A 9,215-nucleotide genomic window follows, 5' to 3' on the forward strand; every position below is an offset into this window, starting at 1 on the left:
GCGCAGAGCGGAGCGGCAGAGGGAGATGGCGAAGCCGACTCCCCGCCGAGCGGGAAGCCTGATGTGGGGCCCCCACCTGGACCCTGATATCATGACCTGAGCCAAAGGCGGATGTTTAACTGCCTGAGCCCCCCAGTGACAGGGAGGGCAGAGAAGGAGTGAGGCAGAGGCCTAAGCAGAGTCTGCACTGAGTGTGGAGCCCAACTCAGGGCTTGATCGCAGAACCCTGAGAGCACAGCCTGAGCCCAAAGCAGGAGTCTACATTCAACCAGCCGGGCCCCCCAGGTGCCCCTGGAGAAGATTTTTGTATTAAGTAGCAGGAAAATCTGACCTTAGGAGAGGACTAAGAAGTGGGATGACAAAATTGAATGATATCGCTTGTATTTATTTTTCCCCAGATACACTGTGATAGAACCGACATGTAACATGGAGCAAATGTTAGAAGTAGGAAATGTGAACATCTATATGTAACAAGGATTTTTATCCCATTCACTATAACATATAAACCAATAAAACATTTAGGAATAAATTGATCCAAGGAGGCAAAAGATCTGTACACTTCAAACTACAAGATATTCATGAAAGAAATAGGAGAAGAATTAAGATATCTAGTGTTCATGAATTGGAAGAATTAAAACTGCTAAAATGTCCACACTACTCAAAACCATTATAGATTCAGTGAAATCCCTGTCAATATTTGAGTGGCCTTTTTCACAGAGAAAAAAATCCTAAAGTCTGTATGGAGCCACAGCACTCCCAAATGGCCAAAGCCACCACGACATCAGAAGAAGAAAGCAGGACGCATCCCACTTCCTGATTCCAACCATATCATAAAGCTCTAGTGAGGGGCCCCTGGGGGCTGTGTCAGGTAAGCGTCTGCCTTCTCTCGGGTCATAATCCCAGGGTCCTGGGATCAAGCCCCACATCAGGATCCGTGCTCAGCACAGAGCCTGCTTCTCCTTCTCTCTCTCCCTCTGACCCTTCCCCCTCTTGCTCATGTGTGCGCACTCTCTCTCTCTCTCTATCTCAAATACATAAAAAAAATCTTTTAAAAAAATGCAGCTCTAGTGATCAAGACAGTACGGTAGAGGCTGAAGAGACAGACACAGACAACGGAGGAAGTGGATGAAGAACCCAGACAGAAACCCACCCCCACACAACTAACATTTGCCCAGAGAGCCAAGAATATTCATGGGGAAACATAGTCTCCTTAATAAATGCTCCTGAAAAAAATGGATCAGTACATGCAGAGAAAGGAAATTGGAACACTATACTATACACCTCAAAAATTAACTTGAACTGGATTGAGGTGTAAACCTAAGACCTGAATTATAAAACTCCTGGAAGACAACACAGAGGGAAAGATTCATGACATCGGATATGTTGACATTTACCAAATGAGGGTGGTCTGGCATCATCCTATCTACAAACTAGCCACTCTTTGTGATCCACTTTCAACCCAGAGCCTGAAGATGACACCAAAGCACTCGCAGCAACAGCAAAACACTCATAAGTGAAACTACGTCACTCCAAAAAGCTCGCGCACAGCAAGAGAACATGAATGAAGAGCAACAGAATGAAAAGCCAACCTACAGAATGGGAGAAAGTACCTACACAACTTCTACCTGATAAGGGAATGATATCCAAAATATCTAAGGGTGGGAAGGTAAACTGATAGCCTCTACGGGAAGCAGTGCGGAGGTTCCTCAAAAAATTATCAACGGAACTGCTGTTGTATCCAGCAACCAACTTGTAGGTACACATCCGAAGGAAATGAAATCGGGATGTCACAGAGATATATGCCCTCCCAGGGGCACCTGGGTGGCCCAGTTGGTTGAATGTAGACTCCTGGGTTGGGCTCAGGCTCTGCTCTCAGGGTTCTGCATCTGGACCCTCGTGGAGCCTCGCTCTCTCCGCGGAGTCTGCTGAAGTTTCTCTCTCCCTCCTTCTCTGCCCCTCCTGCTCTAAAATAAGTAAATACATCTTTTTTGTTAATCTCTCCACAGAGTTAATGAAAGGGAGTGTTCTAGAATTATCCTATGTACAAGCACAGCCCACCCTTTCTGATGCAAATTGAAATCCAGAGAGTGAAGGAATGGCAACTCTAAACCTTGTACTTAGGCGTGTCTGTTATGACAGCAAAAGGAGTGTAGCTTGTTCCACTCTTAGTGGGTAAGAGTCTCCCAAGAACCGATACCCCAACACCTCCTGGTAAGTAGTTTTCCTTTGCCATGTGACCTGAAGGAATCAACTGTTACCCCACACACTTGGGTATGTTTGTACACATCTCAGAACACATTGGAAATAATCAGTTATAAACCTGTCACTTCAAAGTAGTGCGAGCTGATGGAAACACATTTTCTTCTACTCTCCATCCTCACAAAAGGGTTAAGAGACTGACCTAGGAGAGATAGCACGTGAAGCCCATGTTTGTGCATGTGCATATCTGGGTGTGTGTGTGTGTGACAATATACTAATTTGCATGTTATTTCATCTATATGTCTTTAGAAGTCACCGGCCAAGGAAAGGTTCACAGGGATCTGTAACCTGTTCCTCCCTCCTCAGTGAGCCTGGACAAAGCAGAACTCTGGCAAAGAGTAACCGTGAAATGCGCAGACCACGAGATACGTGAGGGTCTTACAGGGGTGGCTGTTCGCCGATCACTGCCCTACTAGTGATGGCAGCGTGATGCGTGGGGTCTGTTTAGAAGCTACACCCCACACACTGCAGACATGCTACCAAATGACAGTCCTAACGCCAGAGCAGGGCTGTGACGGAAGGGACACAGAATCTGAGGCTCCCCCAGCCTTCCCTGTGCTGACTGGTGCCAGACAAGTTCTGCTTCACATCTGAGAAACAAACCACTTCCCATTGCGGTGCAGGGTCTCCAAACCTGTGTCTGATGGGCCTGGGGCCTCCTGGATACTCAAGGGCTCTCAGCATTTTGTATCCTTAGTTAATCAGTAGTAAATCTTCTGTGGGTTAAGAATTGAGTTTCATGTGAGTCCGACTGACATTTTGGGTGTCTGTAATCACGCATCCCCTGAGCTGAGGGTGTGCACCCCGCGTTCCTCAGAAAGGACAAGAGCTGGGAGAATCCATGGATTCCTCTAGAGCATAACAGTCGTCCTGAGCTCCAGGTGCTAAACACAGATGGAGTCAAATAACGTAGCCAAGCCTTGGGTACAATCCCACAGCCATGCCACAGTTACTGGTGAAAATACAAAAGGAGACAGTGCGAACAGTATTGGTGACAATTACGCAACCCTGGACTCTGTTGTAGACAAAGCATGGAGAGTGTGGGGAGCGGTTCCTAACGTTAGAAAACTGCTACAGAACAATCCTGAACTTGTGTTTGGTCTGTCAGGTAATCTCTTTTTTATTTCAGCATGGATCCCAGAGACCTTTATTGTCTGTAATTTATTCCCATGAGTCTAAAACTTGCAAATGCCATCAAAGGTTCACTTAAAGGAAGTGAATCTGTTTGACCCCAGGGCGCTGTATGACCTCAAGAGCAGAGTAGTTGCTCCCCCAGAACAACAGGCTGTGTAACTTCGTGAGACCCTGAGGGTTTTTACACCAAAGAGAGATCATTTGAGGGATTTTAAAGTGACCATTGGGTGTAAATCACGATGTGGTTGAAACTCAACAGAGAGTAGAGCGGCGCATAGTGAGTTCAGTAGATCAGGGATTCAAGCCTTGATTTCAGCTCAGCTCCTGTCTCCACGTCAGAAGATGGAGACGCTCTGGGGTCTGTGCTCAGCCCAGAGTCTGCCCGTCCCTGCCCAGGGTCTCTGTCTCTCTCTCTCTCTCAAATAAATAAATAAATAAATAAGTACAATCTTTAAAACAGAAACAGGAATATGATGGAGAATGGAAATCTGTCACCATCAGGGATAAACAGTATCACAAAACCGCTTTTCCGCTGGCACACATGCAGCATCACTGTGCGGTCAAGACAAACCCCAGGGGTGGATTCCAGTGGGAATATTGTGATGTTGTTAGTGATCCAGAGAGACCCTGACCGTGTGCATACTCTCCCCCGGCTGTCGTTTCCAGCCTCCAAGCGCTGTCTCTGGACAAGGTCACTTGTCATGAGCACGACCAGCTCAGGGGGTGCAAGGCCCTGGTGGAGCTGGTCACTGTTGGGTAGGGAACAGCACCCTGGTTACGCGGACGTGTCCAGTCCCAGACACAGATACACTTACCTACACGGGCTACGAGTTGGGAAAACCTACCAGAAATCAGAACCATGTCCATGAAGATGGCATCGCAGAGCTCCAGCCTCCGTGGGAAAGTGCACTGTGTGCGACAATACAGGACACGACACCAGATCCATGTCCCAAACACGTTTCTGTGCAAGCTGAGCCTGCACTAAGATCGAAGGGCTGCCCGGTCAGACTCAGTTGTTCTGGGATGTTTGCGTTCATCTCTCCTAATTCAGATTGTGTGACAGCGCTTCAAACTGAGATGGCTATTTGTGAAGGTCAGACGCACGGAGATGTTTAATATTATATACATTGTATTTATTCTTCACATTTCCTCCTAGTGAATCCGACAAACTACAGAGAACATGGGATTTCCAGCAAATAAGAGGTCATTTACCATTTTTTATAAGATGTCCATGCATTCTAATTGTATGGGGCCTTTGGCAGGTTTAAGATACAAAAGCATTGATCAGTTGGTGCCTGGATCAAAGAAATTATTAAATGGTGTGAAGAGAAGATTCAAATACACTGTATCAGGATCGATGATGGCAGCATTTTCCTTGGGCTAAAGATATCTTTTTTCACACTTGCCCAATTACGTCTGTGAAAAAGCTGCGATACAGTGAACCTATACAGCTTATAATAGAGCCATGATCACAGTGCAAGAAGAGGTGACATGCCTCCAACAGGTTGCCAGAAAATGCTAAAATAATATTTCTTAGCGTTTTAGTGGTTCATATTCTTAGTTTCCCTATGCCTTTATGGTATGTTCCTCAATGTCTTCTTCCAAGTAGAATTGAAACCATGTTCTCATATGGGGGACAAATCAGAAAAACCTGTGGAGCTTTTTCCAATGACAACGTGACGCAGATGTTCTAGGCCCCGGAGCAGCATCCCTGGCAGCGGCAGGAATCCCGGACTTAAATTTTGAGCACTCACTAGGTAAAAACATCAGGTAAGGGAATTCCCTTGAGAGCTGTCAGAGGAAATTTTAGAAGATATGGGGAGGACAAAATCAACTTTTTTTTTCTTAAAGATTTCTTTATTTATTCGGAGAGAGAAACAGACAGAGCTAGTACAATCAGGGGCAGAGGCAGAAGCAGGCTCCCCACGGAGCAAGTTGCCTGTTGTGTGATTGATCCAGGGCCCGGGATCATGACTTGAGCAGGAGGCAGATACCCACCAATTAAGCCACCCAGACCACAAGGTCACAACCATCTTAAATACCCTGGCATTCAATGTCTTCCATCATAGGGTCTTTCCCTCCCAGTCATCTGGAGTCATGGCCCCTGAAAATCATCTTCCTCATTGCTCCTGTCACATCCTTGTTCCGCAGTGTATATATGACAGGGTTGACCATGGGGGTGACGATGGTGTAGAACAGAGAAAAGAACTTGCCGTGATCCTGGGAGTAGTTGTTGCTGGGCTGGAGGTAAGCGTAGATGGCCGTGCCATAGAACAGGGAGACCACCGTGATGTGGGACCCACATGTCCCAAACGCTTTCCTCTGCCCTGCAGATGACTTTATTCTTAAGACTGCCCTGACAACCCGACCATAGGAGAAGGTGATTAAGGCCACAGGGATGAGGAGAATCATCACACTGACAAAGAACATCTCTGACTCATATACAGTCGTGTCAACACAGGCAAGCTTGAGTAGTGGGGGGATCTCACAAAGGAAATGGTCTATTTTATTTCTCCCACAACGTGGTACAATGAAGATGAGCACTGTCTGCAATGAGGAGTTGGCAAAACCAATGACCCACGATGCAGAAGCCATGAGGGCACAGAGACGGGGGTGCATGACCACTGTGTAGTGTAGGGGCCTACAGATGGCAGCATAGCGGTCAAATGCCATGACCCCTAAGAGAATGCACTCTGTGCAGCCCAACCCTAGAGAAATGAAGAGCTGAGCCACACAGCCGCCAAAGGAGATAGACTTGTCTTCTCCCCTGAGATGAACCAGGAGCTGCGGGACAGTGCTGGTCGTGTAGCACAGGTCCAGAAAGCTCAGGTTGGAGAGGAAAAAGTACATGGGAGTCTGAAGATGGGGGTCCAGGTGGGACAAGGCAATGATGGTGGTGTTTCCCAGCAGAGTGAACAGATAGAAGATCAGAAGAACCACGAAGAGGACGAGCTCCAGCTGAGGCCGGTCTGAGAAACCCAGCAGGACAAACCCAGTGAAAGAACTGCCATTTTTCTGTTCCATCCTCTGTTAGCACATGTTTCCTGTCAGGACCAAGCGTTTAGCAACTTTTAAAAGAAATTGTTCAAAAAAATAAACGGTTGGCTGGGAGTCGATCTTTCATGTTTAAGACAGGTCTCTGGGTTTTATCAGTAACTATTTGAATAAATGATGTATTCAGTAAAATTGACATAGTTCCTCCCAATACAGTCCATGTTATCACAAAAATATGTCATTAATATTTGGTATAAGGAAAATGAAATAATGGCCCTTGTGTTGGCATCAGTCATAGGTACAAACGGTCTTTCAGTCTGAGCTTAATAAGACTTAAATGACTATAAGTATGTACATAGGGGGTGAGGGAAAAAGGGGGAGAGCCATCAGAAAGAATTCAAAAGGAGATGCAGACAGAGGGAAGGACGTTACTGTAAATGCGTATCTCATGATCGTACGCACACTTCACAGGCAATAGAATATAATACAATATAATCTTGAAATGCATTCAGAATCAGGAATTGAAGACCAAGATTGTACTTACAACAAAAATTCAATTACATTCAAAATATCACTACTAGTTCTGCACAGAAACATTATAGCAGAATTGACTAATGTATTTAGGAAAGCTGCACCATCTTTTTTTTTTCTGTATCATAGCAAAAATATATATATATACTCAATCACAGAAAAGGAAAAACATCACCACCCAAATACAGTGCTTACCTTTTCCCTAAAGACGCTTACAATTACTGTACCGATTTAACAGGAACTCCAAAATTCCATTGGCCTGCATATCCGTGGAAATCAGATCCCAAAAGTCCAGTGGCCAAGACTTTCCTCTTCCTTCCACAGATTTCTGTTTCACACATGAGCAACCAGAGCAGGTGAAATTCCTGAAAGTCAGATGTAGTCACAGTACCATTCTAATCAGAATAAACATTTTAAAAGTTATCCAGTTGCGTAATCTATGTACACAGTATAATGCTTTCCATCACTCCGTATGATAAAACAATTAAATAGATAAATACATGGAGATATGGACAGATACATTCTCAGAGCAGAGCAGGGAAAGCACTAGCATGGAAACCTTGAAGTACTAAGGGAAAGGATAACGAAAAGGATATTTTCATATTATACGAGATCTCAGACATCCGTTGACCTTAGGCTCAGTATCCCCTTTCTGCAGCCGGTCAGAGTCATTCACACTAGGTCAAGCACGTGGCCAGCTCGCAGGCGAGTCTGACGACCATTGTCACCCAGCTGCTTAGTACTGAAGAAGCACAGTTCTGTCCCAACCAAACGCACATCAGAGAATGACTGTTTCAGTTCTATCACGTTCAAATACTTACACAGTACATTTTAATTCTTCTAAGACTTTTTTAAAAAAGGTTTTATTGATCTTAGAGAGAGGGAGAGCGCGTGAGACAGAGCTAGAAAGAACATGAGTAGGGGGAGGGTGCAGATTCCCCAGGGACAGGAGCCTCAGGCCGGCTCCATCCCAGGCCGCGGCAGCACTAGCTGAGCGGAAGGCAGATCCTTAACGGATGAGCCACCAAGCGCCTCTGCTCTAAGACTTTTGAAATCTGAATCAGAGAAGACCCACTGACGTGTGAAAGAAATGGATACAAAGCGGGCATAAAATAAACGGTCACAAAATCTGAGGGGGACAAAAGTAAAATGTTAACTCGTCCAAGGAAAGCACCGATACACTAATGGACCATTGGAATAAACGGTGATCTATTTTAACATTACCCATCCCTAAGGACTAAGAAGGCACGTGAGAAGATAAAACCCTGGTGAGATGAACTTGTACAAATGATTCGTTGCTTTACAGGATTATACATGAGTGTGTGTGTGTGTGTGTGTGTGTGTGTAAAAGAATGCTGAATGATTATCTATCTAACAGGGATAATAGGGAATATGATTTCTAGGTTGAAAATAAAATAACACGTAAAGGAGATGCCCACCAAAGCAGAAAGAAGAACGCGATTGTCTCTCTGTGTTATGATTGCTTCCAGTGCCTTCCTGGAGAGCACCCTGGGAGGGAACTAGAATACTCATGTCGTAGTCTCTCAGCTTACTTTTACTTTTTTTCTCATTACATCCAGGAAAACTATTATCCTTTAGTGACACTGCGTATGGGAAAGACCAGGCTGTGCATTGGCTTCTCCCATCGAGCCTCAAGAGCATGTTCTGTGACCTGGGTCACGTTGTTCCTTCCTCCTCCCACCCCGGGCATCTGTCCCTCTCCAACCTGTGTGCTCCGCCTCAGAGTGCAATCTTGTGAGACAAAGAATGTTTGCACTGAGGTTAATGAGAAATTCCATTTCATTTCCACCTTACCAAATTTAAAGAATTGTGTGATTAAACTAATACCATCATCTATACGTAGGTAGGTATCAAATGACTGAATGCAGTGAAGAGACATCGATTCCTCTTAGACAAACTAGGTAAATAATTCTGGCTGGAAATACTAAACACATCTATCCTAGTTAAGGAGCACAGAATGGTGTCCCTAGTAACTATCATGATAGGATATGGTACAGGAAAATCTAGTCACAAATCCACACATAAATTATTACTTTGTATTCAAAAAATAAATACTTGAAAAGAGCACACCTTATATATATAGAGAGAAAAAATGCTAATAGGTAAAAAAACAGTAAATAGATTCTACAAAACAAGAAATGGCATTCTATCTAATAATTACCGTCAAAAAAGATTGTAGGGGAAATGGCATCTCACAAGAACACAATTCTGCAATAATGATTAAGAGAATGGGCATCAAATGAAAGAGCTTAAATGTTCAGTAGCGGCACACGGAA

At 44.7% G+C, this 9,215-nt stretch overlaps 1 pseudogene; it reads right to left on the reverse strand.

The window, feature by feature from the left end:
* Positions 1 to 5,478: 5,478 nt before the first annotated feature.
* Positions 5,479 to 6,432, reverse strand: LOC113248148 (putative olfactory receptor 2B8; annotated as a pseudogene).
* Positions 6,433 to 9,215: the final 2,783 nt, after the last annotated feature.

This window comes from Ursus arctos, unplaced genomic scaffold, assembly GCF_023065955.2.
Source record: "Ursus arctos isolate Adak ecotype North America unplaced genomic scaffold, UrsArc2.0 scaffold_31, whole genome shotgun sequence".
NCBI lineage: Eukaryota > Metazoa > Chordata > Mammalia > Carnivora > Ursidae > Ursus > Ursus arctos.